The following is a 20002-nucleotide window of genomic DNA, read 5'->3' on the forward strand; positions in this document are numbered from 1 at the left end:
TCCAGATATCCCTGGTTGCCAGGTCCTCTCTATTCCCTCTCTCTAGGGGATAGTTCCTGCACTTCCCAGGGCCACCTGCCCCTCAGGTGGTTCTTGGTTAAGCTGCCTGTATCTCCCGCCTCACAGGAGATAGCCTACTGTTACACCAAACACTTACACTTTATTAGGTGTCCAGAGGTTAGTCATACTTGTATTATTGGTGATTCTGCAGATCATCCATAATCAGGTATACATCTGTATTGTTGATGATTCTGCAGATCATCAATAATCAGATTCTCTCTGTGTGCTGACAACGATCCTTACAAGTGTCCAGTACTTCGGCCAAAACATCCCCAGCTCCCTCAAAGCACGTCCTTTACTGTAGTTGTACAGATACTTTTTGACGGCTTTCTCCTGTTGTAGCAGGCGGTCAAACATCAGGAGCGTTGAATTCCAGCGAGTTAGGCTATCGCAAATCAAGTGCCTCACCGGCAAGTTGTTTCTCTGCTGAATATCGGCCAAGCACACCATGGCTGTGTAAGAATGCATGAAATGCCCACACACCTTCCTGGACTGCTTCAGGACCTCCTGTAAGCCTGGGTACTTGCACACAAATCTTTGGATTATAACGTGGAGGTGTCACAACTAGTTCTGCTGCACAGCCACATACTCCCTGCTTGCCAGCGGTCACCAAGTTGACCCAATATGCAGCCACAAATTTTCGGAAGGCCTCAGAGTCAACCAGCCGGTATGGTAACAGCTGGTGAGATAACAGTTCCGCCAAGCTAGCTGTCAGACACCGAGCAAGGGGGTGACTGGCAGACATTGGCTTCTTCCGCTCAAAGATTTCCTTCATGGACACCTGGCTGCTGCTGTGGGCAGAGGAGCAGGAATCGCTCAAGGTGAGAGGTGGAGTGGAGGAGGGTGGCTGTGAAGGTGCAACGGATAAAGCGGCTGAAGAAGATGCTGCACCTGAAGGAAGAGGAGGCGGAAGGTGGCTTTGCATTTGTTTGCTGCTTTTCCTCAGGTGGTCTTCCCATTGCCATTTGTGCTTTTTCACCATGTGCCTTCGTGAGGCAGTTGTCCCTATGCGGGTCTTGCTGTTTCCACGACTCAATTTTTGCTGGCAGAGAGTACAGATGGCATTGCTCTCATCTGAGCAGGCACACAAAAAAATTTCCACACCGCTTAGCCCTGGGATGATGGCACTTTGGTGGTGGCGTCAGCAGCTAACATTGAAGGGCATGTTGGCTGGCTGTCCATAGGTGGAGATATATGCCACCGGCCACAAGCTATTTCTGATGACGAGCTCGTCCTGATTCTTTTAGCAACTTGTCTCCTCCTACTCCTCTCTGACTCCCCCTCTGAACTGTCCCCCTGTTCATCTTCTCTATTGGGAACCCACTTGACATCCATGACAGTATCATCATAATCATCTTCATAATCATCCTCCACAGCTTTGCTTGTATCAGACACCTCCACAACTGCTCCAAAAGCAGGTACTTCATCCTCCTCCTCCTCACACCTTATGTCCATAGTGACGCCTAACTCAGACATATGAGGTGGTGTAACTTGCTTAGTGCCTTCATCTTGTTGTAACAATAATAGTTGTGAATCAATTAATTCCCCACCAAATAACTCCTGCAAAGTGTCAAATGCAGTGGATGTGGTGTTTGTAGTAGTGCTGGTGGCTGCGGAAGATGAGGTTTTCTGTGTTAAATAGTCAACTACGTCCTGACAATCTTTGGAGTTGATGGCATGTGCCTTCTGAGAACTTTACTTTAGTCCAGGGCCGCACTAAATCACGTCAGCACAACCTCGAACAGACCTGCCGGGTGGCCTGCCTCTGGCTCTGCCTTTGCCTCTGCCTGTTGTTTTGTCCATATTGGGGGGGGGATGAAGTGAAAGGTATGCACTGACTTGAATACAATGTGCAGTCCCACAGGTGCAGTGAAAAGGTTGCAGTGACTGCTGGTAGAACAATGTGCAGTCACACAGACAGGTGCAGCAAAAGGTATGCAGTGACTGCTGGAAGAAAAATGTGCAATCACACAGGTGCAGTAAATGGTATGCAGTGACTGCTAGTAGAACAATTTGCAGTCACACAGACAGGTGCAGTAAAAGGTATGCAGTGACTACTGGTGGAACAATGTGCAGTCACACAGGTGCAGTAAAAGGTATGCAGTGACTGCTGGTAGAACAATGTGCAGCTGTCACAAAGGTGCAGTAAATGGTATGCAGTGACTGCTGGTAGAACAATGTGCAGTCACACAGACAGGTGCAGTAAAAGGTATGCAGTGACTACTGGTAGAACAATGTGCAGTCACACAGGTGCAGTAAATGGTATGCAGTGACTGCTGGTAGAAAAATTTGCAGTCACACAGACAGGTGCAGTAAAAGGTATGCAGTGACTACTGGTGGCCACAATGTGCAGTCACACAGGTACAGTAAAAGGTATGCAGTGACTGCTGGTAGAACAATGTGCAGCTGTCACAAAGGTGCAGTAAATGGTATGCAGTGACTGCTGGTAGAACAATGTGCAGTCACACAGACAGGTGCAGTAAAAGGTATGCAGTGACTACTGGTAGAACAATGTGCAGTCACACAGGTGCAGTGAAAATGGATGCACTGACTGCTGATATATAATACAATGTGCGGTCACAGGTGCAGTTAACAGATATGCACGGACTGGTATAACAATGCGTATAACATTGGTATAACTGGTATAACAATGTGCAGTCACACAGACAGGTGCAGTAAAAGGTATGTAGTGACTGCTGGTAGAACAATGTGCAGTCACACAGGTGCAGTAAAAGATATGCAGTGACTGCTGGTAGAACAATGTGCAGCTGTCACACAGGTGCAGTAAAAGGTATGCAGTGACTTCTGGTAGAACAATGTGCAGCTGTCACACACGTGCAGTAAAAGGTATGCAGTGACTGCTGGTATATAATACAATGTGCGGTCACATGTGCAGGTGCAGTTACAGGTATCCACGGACTGGTATTACACAATACAATGTGCAGCTGTCACACACACAGGTCCAGTGAAAATGAATGCACTGACTGCTGGTATATAATACAATGTGCGTTCACAGGTGCAGTTACAGGTATGCACGGACTGGTATTACACAATACAATGTGCAGCTGTCACACACACAGGTCCAGTGAAAATGAATGCTGGTATATAATACAATGTCCGGACACAGGTGCAGTTACATATATGCATGGACTGGTATTACACAATACAATGTGCAGCTGTCACATACACAGATCCAGTGCCAGTGAAAGGTATACACTGAATGTGCTGGGCCTGGCACAGTATAGCAATTAGCAAGGGTCAGCTGCGACACACAGGACTGTATAATGCAGTGTCAGTGGCACACACACAAAAAAAACTTCACAAGAACATTAGCTCTGAAAAGAGCTCTTTTTGTGGTGCTTTTCAACAACAAATGTCAGCTAGGAGCAAGCTACAAGAGTCTAACTAAGCTTTTCCTATCTCTGCAGCAGGTTCCTCTCCCTTCTCTCACTACAGCAGCAGACAGAGTGAGATCATGGCCGACGCTGCTGCCTTATATAAGGGGGGGGGGGGGGGGGGCTCCAGGAGGGAGTGCAGCCTGATTGTCTGCCATTTGTCTGCTGACTGTGATGTAGAGGGTCAAGGTTTAGCCCAATGATGTAGTATAGGGGCAGGTTGAACTCGCCATAAAGGTTGCGCTCGATATAACGAACGCAAACCAGCGATGTTTGCGTGCAAACCATTCGGGACAACTCTACTGTTGGTACATAGACTGAGTAACTTCTGCAGACTGACAGGCAATATGTCTCTGAATCACAATCACTTCTAGCGGCTGAGCTCTACATCAAATGAGGGGCTTGACAGAGGCCTTTTACTCTCTAGGCGACAAAGTTCACTCACACTAGCTGTAACTTGGACACAGTCTTTGTTTCTTTAGGCAATACAGTGCTGGATTGCAGAAATGAACTGTTTATCCTCACAAAGTTACTGCTTCTTTAAGGATATATCAAGCAGGCAGATCCTAATCTCACCATGTTCATCAGAGGATAAATTCAGTATGCGGTGGTTAACTGTCACTTTTTCCTCAGATAACCATCACTGAATCCTGGCTCTTTTCACCTGATACCGGCTACTACTCTGATCACAGTCTGTGGCAATAGTCACAATGCATATACTCATCTGTCTCAACAGTGTCTCTCTCTCTCTCTGCACTGGCTTGTATCTGGCCTGATGTCTCTTTAATGCTTTCAGCTGCCACCTGGTGTCTGTCCCATCTGACTGGGCTCTCTCTTGTGTGTGCTCGGTTAGCTGCTGCTGGGCCTCCACTCTGCCTCATGGGGTGGCTGCTACGGCTGCTCCGGTCTGGGCCTCTGCTCCCCTCGCTCACTGCCGCCTGACTCACTTTTGCTCTGTGAGGAGAACTGGTTAAAACCAGTTCCCTCAGCATGTGTCTCGCGCCACTCCATCTACCGCACCTGCCCTGTCCCCCGCTCTGCTCGCACGATGCTTCTGGAAGGTTCCCCGCTTTGTATGCCTGGTCGCCTAGCAACCCAAACCAGAGAGGAACGGTAATGAAAAATAGAACAAGCTTTTATACATATCTGGGGCTTCTTCCAGCCCCATAAGCCTGGATCGCTCCCACGCCATCATCCTCCGCTTCCTGTATCGGCGGTACCGGGTCCCGTCACTTCCGGCGGACGCGGCCAATTGTCCGCATCACAGGGGCTCCCTCCATACCCGTACGCATGAGGCTGCGCAGTAGGCAGCCTCATGTGTACGTATATGGAGGGAGCCCCGTGTGATGCGGACAATTGGCTGCGTCTGCCGGCCGACTGGCCGGCTTGTGGCAATGACGGGACCCGGTACCGGCAGATCCAGGCAGCAGAGGACGGCGGCGTGGGAGCGATCCATGCGTATGGGGCTGGAGGAAGCCCCATGTATGTATAAAAGCATCCCCCCAACGTCTCTGGTTCCCTTTAAAGACCTATAGAGAGGCACATCTTAATAAAAAGCACTTCAACAATAGCACATGCAAATCCATAACTATCCAGAGATCAGAAATTGTATCCACATAAATCATACCTGTAAAGCTTAGCAGCAGTATAACAATGGTTTTTACAATGATTATACTTTGTTCATATTAGAGTAGGAACACACCAGGAAGAATCGCATATGTGTTTTCCACTATGTGCTATGGAAAAAGCATATGCGAATTCTGCCTAGTGTGTTCCTACCCTTAGAGTTACAGGTTGCATCGGAGCAAACAATCAATCTGCCCAATAGAGTGGATTCAGGCTCACTATATATAGTATATATAGGAATGTGTGGTTGTAGATGCTTAATTTGTACTTGTGAATCTGTGCATTGGTTAGTTGGAGGAAACAGAGGTGTACTGGCAGCAATTACTGACAGACAGGGTATGTGAGAAGCAGTGGCAGGTGACATTTTCTTTTACCCTTAATCTTAATGTCAATTGTGAGGATGTTCTTGTCTGTATTTCTGAAGTATAATATAGGGTGAAGCTGAGGATGACACCGTCTGAAGGTAGATTTGGAAAATCACCGGGTTTGAAAAAAATTACTGTTATTGGTTAGGTTCAGGGAGTTTGATTTCTAGGTTGCTAAACTGAGTATTTGATTCTGGATTAGGGTCAAATGTGGATGCATGTGGGTTGCTGCATTTTCTTTTCTTAAAAGCTTGATACAGCTTTAAGACTGATTTTTTTTAAGCCCATGAGAAACTGTGCCATTTTTGTTTGGTATACCTATGTCAAATGCTGGCCACGGGCTATTTAAGGAGAAGCTATTTTTAGATATCAAAAATCCCCTTCTATTACCAAACTGGCTAGGGACAACATTCATCTATGTTTCCCCACAAGCAGTGATAAAAATCTCTGCAATTTTGTTGCTAAATTAGGATATGTCCTCTAGCCAGCCAAACCTAGTTTGAGAGGGCCAGAAGCACATCTGAGGCAATTTTACATTAAAATGTGCAACCCCCACACTCTTGCACTTATGGCTTCCAAATTTTCACGTTGTGGCTATGTAGGTTCCTAATTTCTCTATTTTAGCTTTGTCAGTTGTATACAATGTATATACTGCACATCACTTCCATTGTCAGTGAGCAGGGAGCCAGCAGCCATAAACCCACAACAGTGGGGCTACATGAATTGCAGATTCTAAAGTAGTACACAGGAGAGTGCTTTTGTCATGCAACATGTTCAGCAGTGGTGCCATTGATGGGAAAGATGTTACCCACACTTGGAGACTGATCACTGTATGAATAGCACAGAGGTTTGATTATCATTGTTTCTATATTGGTAATATTCATAACATATTTTTATTGTTATTTTATTTTTTACCAAGAAAGGTGAGCTTTAATAATACAACTAAGAGTACAATTACTGCATCCAAAGTTGTTTAGTATATGTACATTGGTTTTCATAAGAAGAATACCTGATATTGTTATCAGACTGGTGCAGAATTGGTTAGCAAAGGATGTGTGTTATCATTTTTTTTCTTGCTCCATATTAGTAAACAATTAGCGCATATGCAATTAGCACATATTCCTTTTTTGAGAATTACATTTAACAGACACTTAGAAGCAGGAAGCTCGGAAAAGATGATGGGGAAACTAAGACCTGCTTTCAACATCTTTATTGTAAAATTCTTCCATTCAGGATTAACTACAAGATAATCCTACAGAGTCTTTTGCTTTTATATTTCCTGTTTCGGGTTTGTGCTTATTGAGTGATAAAGTTACATAGTGTATGAGTTGGCAGAGGCACCGCCGCGCTGGGCAACACGGCGGCGGTCTCCGCATCGCAGCCGGCGGTTTCCGCCGTGCAGCCTTTTTCCAGCATGGCGCTGGTATCACGGAGCAGTGGGGACACCGCCGCCGCAAGAGGCAGCATGGCGGCGGGTCCCGCAATTCGGCCGGCGGATTTTGGTGCGCGTTCGCGTGCGGACCTGGGGCCTGGCCTCTCTGGTGTACAGAGACTCAGGGTCACGCACGCGCAAGGTGACAGGACCTTTATGGTTGTCGAAGGGCAGTCAGCTGACCGGCCGGTCAGCTGACTCCAGCTGCCCTTCTGATTGGTTGATGAATGGGGTGGAGCTGGGAGTGTTCCAAGTGTATTTAGACCCTGCCTGTCAGTTGATCTTTGTCTGCTGTCGTGAATACTTTGGTGTTAGTCCAGTTCCCAGGTGTTGATACCAAGGACGTCACACCTTAGTTTAGGATTGTATTTGTATTATTACCTGTGTTTTGACTCTGGCTATCCTTGACTACTCTTTATTCTAATCGATCTTGTACCTCTGCCTATCTGATTCAAGTTGCCGACCCTGCCTGTTTACCGACTCTGAATCAGCCTTCTGTTCCTGTACTGCTGCCGCCTCTCTGTTGCCGAACCTCTGCTTGTCTGACCTTTCTCCCTCCAGTGGAACGTCTCCCACTGGTGGGCTATCTCTGAGGCTTGCCTCTCTGAGACGCCTGCCCTAGCAGATTGTTACTGCCTGTGGCTGAGATTCCTCTTTTAGCCTTTTAGAGGATCTCACACACGGGGTTCCCATTCAGAGGTAGCCACACCTCTGAGGAATTGCTGTGTGGTGGATATTTCCAAGATCTCGTGAATACTCATTGTCGTTATTCTTATCACTGTTCTAGGTGTCCAGAGGTTAGTCATACTCGTATTATTGGTGATTCTGCAGGTCATCAATAATCGGGTATACGTCTGGATTGTTGGGGATACTGCAGATCACCAATAATCAGATTCTCTCTGTGCGCTTACGCCTATCATTACACATAGGCTGTAAAATACACATTTACCCTAAGTTCACCCTCATGCTAGTTGGAAGATCTATAGAAGCTGCTGCTAATTTTCCTACCTGATACTACTTTCACTCAGATCAATTCTGTGGATCAAAGCTCCTTTACCATTATTTAATATGATAGGTCTTTTTAAAATTGTTGATAGTGATATTTCCATTATCAGCTCATGGAGAAGGGAAGACTGAAGTTTAACTCCTCCAACTGTTAGGAACCATTTACTTTTTTTCATGGTGGGAAGTTTTGAATTGGATTATAACATTTTTTGGCTGACTTTCAAAGTTCCAAAGAGTAGCTTTATGAGATAAAAAATAGGGATGGAATTCATTGTGGCATAACTTTCATCCCATAATACTCAGCATGACCTCTGACCTGAAGTCAGCTGGCTAGTCACAATCGCAAACCTGCATGTCCTAAAATGGAAATGTGGGTTTGCAAACTTGGTCACCATAGCAAACTCCATTCCTACTGGCCAGTTGGTTTAAGGTCAGAGGTCATGCTATGCTTTATAGGATAGAAGTTTGCTGCTGGAAAATACATGCTACAACAAATTCCAATGAGGCATACAGATCTCTGCTAGTATAAATCAGTGTCATTAAGATGTATTAAATACAACTGAACATCAAAAGGAAGCATCAAGCTTGTTTGCTTATATAAATCAATGGAACTGAAAGGTTTGTACGTTATGTATGACAAGCAGATAAAACATTCCAAGAATTCCTCATGTCTTGGAAAGTCTGACCTAGTCTTAAAAGACCATAACTCCAGTTAAAGTAGTTAAAGTGAACCTAAACTGAACAAAACCATTTAACTTACCTGGGGCTTCTACCAGGTCCTTACAGCCGCCCTGTGCTTGAACTATCACTGAATCACACCATCATGAATCCTCTGGTTCCATGCAGCTACCTAGTTTCATTTTGATGCGCGGCCCTGGTTGGTGCACCTCCTGATCGCATGCATGCGCAGTACAAAAAACTCTACTGTGCATGCTCAAAACACACCCAGCAATTAGAGCTTGATCAAGGAAACAAGCGGCTGCGTATGCGCAGTGGCCTATTGACTTGCCAGTCGGCTGGTAGAGGGTCAATGCGGGGTCTAAAGGAACACTTAAAGACAGTGTGGGCACAGGGTAGCTTCAGGGGGCTAGTAGAAACCCCAGGTAAGTTAAAGTCTTCTCCCCTCAATTTAGGTTTCCTTTAAACAGCTCAAACACAATATTATTTATGGCCGGGGGAACTAACACAAATTGGGCTCTCTATTCAGTTCTAGATCTAAAGTATTGAACTTATGTATTATTATTTATTATTATTCTTATTTATTTATAAAGCGCCAACATATTCTGTGGCGCTGTACAATGTAAGAAAACAAACAAGGGATACATAATGATACAGACAATGATATACATCAAATATGAACACTGATACAAGATACAGTACTGCTGATTACAATTTGATTTAACATGATGACTAAAATGTATAAATGTCTAACAGTGTGCAAGCAATTAAATTAATAACATTCCATGACACAAAAGGGTGAGAGCCCTGCCCTTGTGAGCTTACAATCTAAAGGAATGGGGTGGAAACAAGAGGTGGGGAAGTATACAGCATATGTACAGGCAGTGTGTAATTAGGTTATTTAGTGGGTGCATGGCCTAAGCTAGAGAATATGCTTGTCGGAAAAGGTGGGTTTTGAATACATTTTGTTTCCCATGTCACTCTATCCCTCTATGATTTGGAATCATCCACAAGTACAGTAACTTGCAGGTTAAAGGGTTTATCTACTTGTCGTAAATAATGTTACAATAATAATTTGTATGAGAAATCATGTTCTATGCGCCCATTTAATACATTTTACTGATTTAAATTACCAAAAAAAAAAACTCATGTGTCTTTTATTATGGTGAAACATTGTTTCTTCATACACAGCTGATGTTCACCTTTTCATTGCAATAAAAGGGTCATCTGACAGGTCTTTATACTGAAATTGGATATATACCTACGGTACTTCTTAATGCACTCAGCTCTAAATAAACTTTATACTGAAAGAAAATACCATAAATAATTTCCCTATTTTTACTGTAGTCACACTCCTTTGAATTCTGTCTAAATTTTAAATATGACCTTTACAGTGTGGTGCTTAGAACTGTATCTAAAACATGGTTTTACAAGTAATTTGTACAGTGACAATACTTAGCTTCCTTCATATGCATCCTAAATTGTACTCATGAAGCTGCCTCTTGGCAGCAGGAAATACTTCTTGAGGATCCACACTCCACCATTTCCACTATGTCATTTTTACTTAATTTTTGTGATAGGAAGCCTACCGCCAAGAAGTTAGTGCACACACTGCCCAGCAACTCTTGACTACTGTCTTCTTCAGTATAGAGCTTCATTATCTTGAGCATATTTCTATGGCATTTTTTTGAAACACCTGCTTTGGTCTGAAGGACATATATGATAGTACCACATTGGCAATTCCCTCCAGTTGGGGAGATACCTCTTTGTTGTTTGAGTTGCTTTTATCTGGGGTGAAGAGACATAATGGACAGCACCAACTCAGTTTCCTGATTTTTTTACACTTCCCTCTCCTTATTTTTAATTTATGACTATAGGAGTTTTTAAATGCTTTCAAAGGGAGTCTGAGGTCATTGCTATCTCATGCAGAAAAAGGCAGAGCCACCATCAGAGCAATCAGAGCAGATTTTATTTTAATAAACACATAAAACAGTTCACTGGCTAGGATCCAAGCAGGGAAAATATTTCCACTTCTCATTTTCATTTAATGTTGAAGATGGCATCTTCAGTAACAAATAGCATCATTTTGAAACATAACCATAACTCGTATTAAATATTAATTTCCATATACTTCACTTTCAAGGTTAGGAGAAACTTAAAAAGCATTGATAAACTTAAAGCGGAACTTTATAAAACTTTGTTAATAAACTTGCTTACTTTTAAATCTCTCCTTTCGTAAATTATTTAGTCACTGTTAGTAATAGTGAATTGCAAAATTTCACATCATCCTGATTTATATAGTTACATATATCAAAGCCATAAGCATCTTTACTGTATAATCCCCCCTCCCCCCCCCCCCCCATATGAAGTGAACGGTAATATTACATAGTCCCCCTGAGTCTTCTTGGGTAGAAGGCTGAAGCATGACATCATAGCCTACACTAGACATGACTGGAGGGGCAGGTTTAAATACTAATATACAGCCATGTAAAGGCATAAGGCACACATATATTGATTAAACAGCTTTCAGTTTAGTTATCTTGATTTTTATGTAAAGTTGGATAGAACAAGTGCCAATACCAAAAGGTGCACATCCCAAAAACAATCAACCATATTCCATGAGATAAACATTTTGACATTAAAATCCTCTTTGATCAGAAGTATTTAAATGTTAAGGGTCACATTTTCCATCTGTTATCACTTTTCCCAAAACATGCTGGCCCTTATTTCTCCTGTTTTCTCCTAGGAGATAATTTTTCATCTTCTGGTTAAAATAACTTTTTAGCACTCAGCAACTGAAGAAGTATTGAAGTAAAAGCAGGTGACACTTGACACTTGGCACGTGGCACTTTGCACTTGGCACGTGGCAGTTGGCACATGGCACTTTGCACGTGCCATGTGGTACTTTACACGTGGCACTTTGCACGTGGCACTTGGCACTTTGCATGTGTCACGTGGCACTTTGCACATGGCACTTTGCACAAGCCTTGTGGCTCTTTGCACGTGGCACTTTGCATGTGCCATGTGACACGTGCCACCTGCCATGTGCAAAGTGCCACGTGCAAAATGCAAAGTGCAACGTGCAAAGTGCCAAGTGCCACGTGCCAGGTGCCATGTGCAAAGTGCCACGTGCAAAGTGCAATGTGCCAAGTGTCAAATGCCACTTGCAAAGTGCCACGTGCCAAGTGCTAAAGGCCACATGCCAAGGGCCACGTGCCAAGGGCCAAGTGCCGAGTGACAGTCAGACAGCAGAGGATAAGAAACTAACTGTCACACTGGCACTGCTCAGCAGCACTGCAGTTCTGTAGTAAGCTAACACAGTAGTACTACTACTCTAACAACTACTAGCACTGACTGCAGTACTACAGTACTAACTACACAATAACACAGTAATCTTATTCCCTAATCCCTAACCTAACCTATACTGTAGCTAGCTAAGGCTATTAGCTGACCAGCAGGCAGCAGCTGACATGGTCTGTGCACAGCACACACACACACAGACACATAGCAGCTGCAGCAGCCCTGCAGCACACACTCTGACTGTCACACAATGAAATCAAGCTAATTAACAATACAACAATAGTGTAGTGATAGTGAATGGGTTAATCACTGAACAGCTTTGGGTTTATCACTGTGTACAGCACTTGCTAGGCCAGCAGCACTGGAGCATGTCTCTCAGGGAGCATTCACAAGCAAGGACGATATGTCTCATCATAGCAGCCCTCCTTATTATACAGGGGGGCCTGGCCAGGGTTCCTTTCTGTGATTGGGTGCCAGGGTTTAGGCTGGGAGCCCTCTGATTGGCTCAATGAGGTCAGGTGGGGCTGGCCAAGGTTCCCCTCTGTGATTGGTTGCTAGGGCTTCTGCTGGGAGCCCTCTGATTGGCTCAATGATGCCATCTCCTTAGTTACAGTATTCGGATCCGGATATCTGCCAGATGTCCACGGATATCTGGGTATGCGACCAAATATCCGCAGATAGCCATCCGGATTTCCACAGAAATCTGGAATCCAAATCAGATAGCTAAAAAAGTTCGGATATCCGGGTTACCCGGATATCCGGAATCCGGATGAGCACCACTGATTCTGACCTCCAGTTTAGTGCTTCTTTACACAGTATTATTATTTAGCATTTATATAGCATCAACATTTTCTGGATTGCTGTACCGAGTACATACAGTATTTCTGGGACTATAAGACACACCTAGGTTTAGAGAGCAAAATCAGGGGGAAAAAATTATACTAAACCTGGTGTGTCTATGGGTCAGGGGCATCTTGTAGACCTTTTCCCCCCAAGCTGTCTCTAACCTAGTGTTGCTCGGATACCTCATTATCCTATTCGAGTTTGGTAGAATTCGGATAGTAAACTATCCGAATTCACTCGAAGTTCAATATCCGATGTAATCGAATATCCGATTCGACCTCGGATATCCGACGTCACTATCCGAGTCTGTATTCGAGTAAAATATTCGAGCTGGCCTTAAATAGCTTGTAAAACTTGTATTGGAGGTCAATGATGCATGAAACAGCCTTTTTTATGAAGAAAAACATCAAGTGATTATGTGGTGATGTAGTAGTTGTAAAAAAGGTCTCAAAAATAGTAAATTAGCTTCAAGAAAAGTGTTTGCATGAGAAGGTGTGTCCAAAATGGTTGTTGTAACAGTCTTCATTTACGTCATCTTCATCTTCTTCTTCTATATCTTCTTCTTCTTCTTTATCTTCTTCTTCTTCTTCTCTTTTCTTCTATATCTTCTTCTTCTTCTTCTTCTTCTTCTTCTTCTTCTTCTTCTTCTTCTTCTATATTTTCTTCTTCTATATCTTCTTCTTCTTCTTCTTCTATATCTTCTTCTTCTATATCTTCTTCTTCTTCTTCATCTTCTTCTATATCTTCTTCTTCTATATCTTCTTCATCTTCTTCTATATCTTCTTCTTCTATATCTTCTTCTTCTTCATCTTCTTCTTCTTTTTCTTCTTCTTCTTTATCTTCTTCTTCTTCTTCTCTTTTCTTCTATATCTTCTTCTTCTTCTTCTTCTTCTTCTTCTTCTATATCTTCTTCTTCTTCTTCTTCTTCTTCTATATTTTCTTCTTCTATAGCTTCTTCTTCTTCTATATCTTCTTCTTCTATATCTTCTTCTTCTATATCTTCTTCTTCTTCTTCTTCTATATCTTCTTCTTCTATATCTTCTTCTTCTTCATCTTCTTCTTCTTCATCTTCTTCTTCTTCTTCTTTTTCTTCTTCTTCTTCTTCTTCTTCATCTTCTTCTATATCTTCTTCTTCTATATCTTCTTCTTCTATATCTTCTTCTTCTATATCTTCTTCTTCTTCATCTTCTTCTATATCTTCTTCTTCTATATCTTCTTCATCTTCTTCTATATCTTCTATATCTTCTTCTTCTATATCTTCTTCTTCTATATCTTCTTCATCTTCTTCTATATCTTCTTCTTCTTCTTCTTCTTCTTCTTCCTCTTCTTCTCTATCATTATACTATGTGTCTTGGTTTTCCTTTCTTTTGTAATATTTTTTTTTACTTCATTTGTGGAAATATTTTATTTTATTAACACCATAGTTATATTTGTGTTGATGGCATAATAGGTAGGTAGTGGAACATTGCAAGCCACAGCGCCTTTTTCTGTGTACCCTGGCGGTGGTAAAACACAGACATCAGCAGGAGGAGGAAGTAGTTGCAGGCTTGCAGCTATTTGTAGTGTGTGGTAATAGTCGGTCGTTACTCAGTAGGAGAGTGGGTGGGAAGGTGGCAGCAGAATATAGTTCTTCTTCTGTTCTCCCTGGCAGTGGTAGCAGCACACAAACAGCAGAAGTTTAATGCAGCTACAGGAGGAGGAGTAATGTGTGTTAGGCAGTGTGATGTGATGTGGCCCTGGTTCCTAGCGGTGGTATCACCAGGGCCGTAAATGAACATCATGAGGTTCCAGACAGCGGTCGTGAAGCCCACATTGTGTCCAATACACAATTGAGACAGCACAGTTTTCAACCCGGACACCTCTAAATTAATTACAATTTTTTTTGTTTTGTTTTTAAATTATTGCAGCTATTGTTGAGCGTAATAGCTGGTGGTGCATGAGCGGCAGCACCTTGTAATGTGTTCCCTGGCAGTGGAAACACACAGACAGCAGGAGGAAATATAACAGCAGGCAGCGTGAGGAGGATAAGAGTGTGGCAGACTGGCATTTGGCAGCAGACAGGAGGGCAGGCAGCGAGACATAGTAGGCCCTGGGTCCTAGCGGTGGTTCCAGGGCCGTAAATACACAGCATGAGGTTCCAGACAGCGGTCGTGAAGCCCACATTGTGTCCAATACACAATTGGGACAGCACAGTTTTCAACCCGGACACCTCTTAAATAATTACAATTTTTTTTTTTCAAATTAATGCAGCTATTGTTGAGCGTAATAGCTGGTGGCGCATGGGCAGCAGCACCTTGTAATGTGTTCCCTGGTAGTGGAGACACAGACAGCAGGATGAAATACAACAGCAGCAGCAGGTGTATGTGTGTGTGCCAGTCGTCACTTCATGTCCCCCTCTCGCCGACAACAGGGGCCATGAATTCGCCTTCCACCCAAGCCTGGTTCATTTTGAGAAACGTCAGTCTGTCCACAGAGATCGCTTCTCAGTGACGACTCCACCGGCTGCACTGAAGCAACGCTCTGACAGTACGCTGGAAGGGGGGCAGGAGAGCACTTCCAGGGCGTACTGCGCAAGCTCGCTCCAGATCGGCAGGTGCTTGACCCAATACTCCATGGGATCAACAGGGGCCACGCTGTCAAGCCCGCTGAAGGACCCCATGTAGTCAGCCACCATGCGGGTCAAGCGCTGCCTGTGACTGGAGAAGGATGCTGCTGCAGGCACCTCCTCTCTAGTCCTTGGCAGCTCTACACTCATGTAGAGCTCTTGGGTCAGAGACAGCAGGGCTGTGGTGCGCGTGCGTTTGCTGCTGGTGGATGCAGGCACCTGCTGCTGCCTCTGTGCTGGCTGGACAGTGGGGGTGGATGTCTGAGGGAAGGCTTCCTCCAAGTGCTCAACAAGGGACAGCTGCAAATCCCTCATTTGTTGCGCACGGTCTCCTCCTGCAGGCAGGAAGTTCAGGAACTGGCTGAGCTTCCCCTTCAGACGTGGGTCCAGCATCATGCAGATCCAGATGTCCTCCCTCTGCTTCATCTGGATCACCCTTGGGTCCTTGCGCAGGCACCTCAGCATGTGCGCTGACATTGGGAAGAGTCTGGCCACGTCTGTTGGCACATCATCGGGATCCCCAGAGCCGAGAGTGCTGTCCTCCTCTTCCTCTGCCCCCTCCACCTCATCCTCTCTCCACCCCCACACCAGTCCAGCTGCGCTCTGCTGCTCCCCCTCATCAGCAGCAAGGTCAGGCACCTCCACCAACTCCGAGTCCTCCTCCTCAGAGGTGGCCTGTGAAGCTGCCTGCAGCTCCTGCTGGTCCAAGGCTGCCGCTCCCTCTTCCAGCAGTGCATACAGGGCCCTGTCCAGCACACACACCATGGGCACCCACTCACACACCATTGCATGGTCCCTGCTCACCATGTTGGTGGCCGGGATCGGTTGAAAAGGGCGCCCTTTTTTACCGGCGCCCTTTTCATGTAGACCCTGGTGGCCTGCAGGAAGGGTGCCAGGACTGAGCACACCTGCTGCATGTTCCCCCAGTCCTCCGTGGAGATGATGGACGGGAGGTTGATGGCGGCACGCGCAGTTGCAGTGAGGGAGGCAACTGTTGCTCATGCAATGTACTGGCTGACAGCCTGCCTCCGCTCCAACATCGCCAGGGTGGAGTTCCAGCGAGTTGGAACATCGAGCATGAGCCGGTGCTGTGGCAGGTGCAGCTCCTTCTGCACCTCTTCCAGGCTCGCCACGGCTGCAGGCGAGTGCCGGAAGTGACGCACAACCTTCCTTGCCGCCTCAAGGAGTCGGTCCATCCCCTGGTAGGTCCGCAGAAACTTTTGGACTACCAGGTTTAGGACGTGTGCCAGGCAGGGGATGTGGGTCAGGTCTCCCCTGCTGATGGCAGCAACCAGGTTTGCCCCATTGTCGGACACCACCTCTCCGACTCTGAGGCCTCTGGGGGTCAGCCAATTCCTCTCCTGCTCTCGGAGTTTGGCCAGGACGTGGTTCGCCGTCAGTTTGGTCTTCCCCAGGCTGACCAATTCCAGCAGCGCTTGGCAGTGGCGGGGCTTCACACTGCTGCTGAGGCGGGGGGGGGGGGGGTTGGGCTGGTGTGCCGGAGAATGGAAGCGGATCAGAGGAACCTGCTGCTGTTCCGCTGACCCTGCATGGTGGCACCACCCACTGCGTTGTTGGTGCTGCTGCTCTGACAGTGCCCGATGCTGCTCTCCCCTCCTCACCCCCTTCCACCAAGCTGACCCAATGGGCGGTGAAGGACAGATAGCGGCCTGTCCCAAACCGGCTGCTCCACGAGTCCATGGTGACGTGGACCCGTTGACCCACCGCGTGCTCCAGCCCTCTCCCGACATTGGCCATCACAGAGCGGTGAAGTGCAGGGATGGCCGTGCGTGCGAAATAATGTCAGCTGGGGATTGGCCAATCGGGGGCTGCACACATCAGGAGCGCACGCATGTCGCTCCCCTCCTGCACAAGGGAATAAGGCAGGAGTTGGGAGCACATGGCCTGTGCCAGCAAGCCGTTCAGCTGACGCACGCGACGGCTGCTGGGGGGCAGAACCCTGACCACCCCCTGGAAGGTGTCGCTGAGCAGGGTCTGGCGAGGCCTTTTGCTGGCACGGGAAGCAGTGGAGGGAGCAGAGGAGGCCACTGAGGACTGGCTGCCAGAACAGGCCTCAGTGTCGGCGACAGGAGTTGCAGAGGGAGGAGGAGCAGTGCGTTGCTGACACACTCCTGCTGCCGACGGCTTCGCAGTGGTGGCGGGTCTTCCACTGCCACTGCCAGCTTCCTTCAAATTCACGAACTCCTCATGCTCGTGAAAGTGTTTCCCTGCAAGATGGTTGACCAGCGAGGTGGTGCCAAACGCAGAGGGCTCCTTCCCTCTGCTGAGCTGCTTGCGGCACTGGTTGCAGGTGGCATACTTGCACTCCAAATATGGAAGGGTGAAAAAATTCCATATTGGGGAGGTGAAGTTGCCCCTTCGGCTGGAAGGTGCTGCTGCCGCTGGTCTCCCTGTGGTGGTTGGGGGGGGGGGGTTCTTGGTGCGGCTGGTGGTGGCACTGGCAGAACTCGTCTCCTGATCAGCGCGCTGTGTGGCCTGCATACCACGCCCACTTGTGATCCTGCCCATGCCTGTGATGCTGATCCTTCTAGCAAGGCCCGCAGACGCATCCTCCTCCTCAGAGCTGATGACATCCCCACTCCCAGGACCTGGCAACCAGTCTTTGTCCTTCACAGTGTCATCATCATCCTCCCCCTCCGCAAACATGTCCTGCTGGGATCCCCCAAACTCCCCTTCTGCATGCATGGGCGGATGGACAGTCACCACTGTCTGACTGTCCAAAGCATCCTCCCCCAAAGTGCCCATGAGCATTCTTTCCTCCGCCAATTCTTCCGCAACAGCATTCCATAACCCCACTGTGCTTGGGGATAAGAAGGTGCTGAGTGACAGGGTGCTGGTGTCGCCCGCTGGGGCTGGAGAACTGCACTCCTCCTGCTCCCCAGGCAGTGCTGGGCGGCTGCTGCTGCTCTTGCGAACAGGAGTGGTGGCGGGGGTGGAGGACTCGGTTCCAGAGCTAATGGTGGCCTGCTCATCCACCATCAGTTCCACCACAGCGTCTGCGTCCTTCTCCTCAATAGGACGGCTACGACCTGGCGGTGGGAGGAACATCTGGGCCACACGCTGCTGCTGCTGCTGTGTCTCTGCAGCGTGACTCCCAGCTGTTGGGCTGCCAAGGCGTCCACGGCCAGTGGCTAATGGCGGAATAGCTACTGGTGCAGACGCAGAACTGCGCATGGTGGTGGTGGTAGTGGCGCGGCTGCCACGCCCACGACCTCCTCTCTTGGCGATGTCCTTGCTGCCCTTGCTGCCCCTGCCCAAACCGCGGCTGCCAGTGCCAGACATTGTATATTTTTAATATTATACAAATGAAAAAAAAAACTTATGTATGTAAAGGCGGGTGGGACAAGTGGGGTACTTTAATGGGGTGGGACTGGTGGTGGTGGGTGTTGTGAGGTGACGGACAGGTGTACTCTACAGCAGAGATCGGTGTAGCGCTAACGAGAGAGTGCGCACTGCGCACACAAAGACCCTAGCTGACGCTGACTGACGGTGTCCCTATACACAGACTACAGTACAAGTCAGCAAATACACAATAGAAGTAATAAAAAAAATAGGAAGGGTGTAGCACTAATGAGAGGGTGCGGCGGACAGCGCAGATGTGCACTGCGCACACAAAGACCCTAGCTGACACTGACTGACGGTGTCCCTATACACAGACTACAGTACAAGTCAGCGAATACACAATAGAAGTAATATATAAACAATAGGACGGGTGTAGCACTAACGAGAGGGTGCGGACAGCGCAGACGTGCACTGCGCACACAAAGACCCTAGGTAACGCGGTGACGGACGGTACCTATACACAGACTAGAGTACAGTACACTACAGTAGTACTCTAACTAAACAATAGAAGAATCTAGCTAAATAATACAACAGGTGTGACTAGATTACAGAGAGCAGATACAGCAGGACACGTATAGCAGTAAAGCTGGGCCTTGCTAACTACAAAATAGTACAAATCTATCTAACACAGAAGAAGTAGTAGTACAGGAGTAGAGTAGGACAGGTGATAGCACAGGTAAGGTAACTAGAGACTAGAGCACAGAGCAGGGCAGGCTGCCTTGCCTAGGCACAGGGCCTAGCTGCTGGCTGCAGGCCTGAAGCAGCACCAGTGACAGTCTCTCTCCCTCCCTAGTCCCCCTAGTAATCACCCAAACTAAACTGCCTAAAATACAATCTATCTACAATACAAAGCAATACAGTTGAAGATCAAGTGTTGGAGTGTAAAAATGCTAAGTTTAGAACAATAGCAATGCACTTGCACACAGATAAAAAGCACTGGAGCAGTTCTCTCAGTACAATCAGTCAGTAAGTCGCAAGCAGGACGAGTGAGGCAAGATGGCGTCCGCTATTTATAGAGGGGGGCTTGGCCAGGCTCCCCCTCTGTGATTGGCTGCAGTCAGAGGGCTGGGAGCCCTCTGATTCGCTTGTGAGGACTCGAGGTGACGTCTGGCGTGACGTTATCCGAGCTCGTGACGCTATCCGAGCTCGGATAGCTAGGATATCTCCGGATAGCTGCTTGCTATCCGAGTGCGCCCGGATAGCTAATACTAATCGAGCTCGGTATTCAAGCTCGAATAGTGAAAAAAGAGCCAGGATATCCGAGTAACTCGGATATCCTAGCTCAGATGAGCATCACTGCTCTAACCTACTCTATCTAAGCTACATTGCC

This window comes from Hyperolius riggenbachi, chromosome 2 (genome assembly GCF_040937935.1).
Source record: "Hyperolius riggenbachi isolate aHypRig1 chromosome 2, aHypRig1.pri, whole genome shotgun sequence".
In the NCBI taxonomy this organism is placed as follows: Eukaryota; Metazoa; Chordata; class Amphibia; order Anura; family Hyperoliidae; genus Hyperolius; species Hyperolius riggenbachi.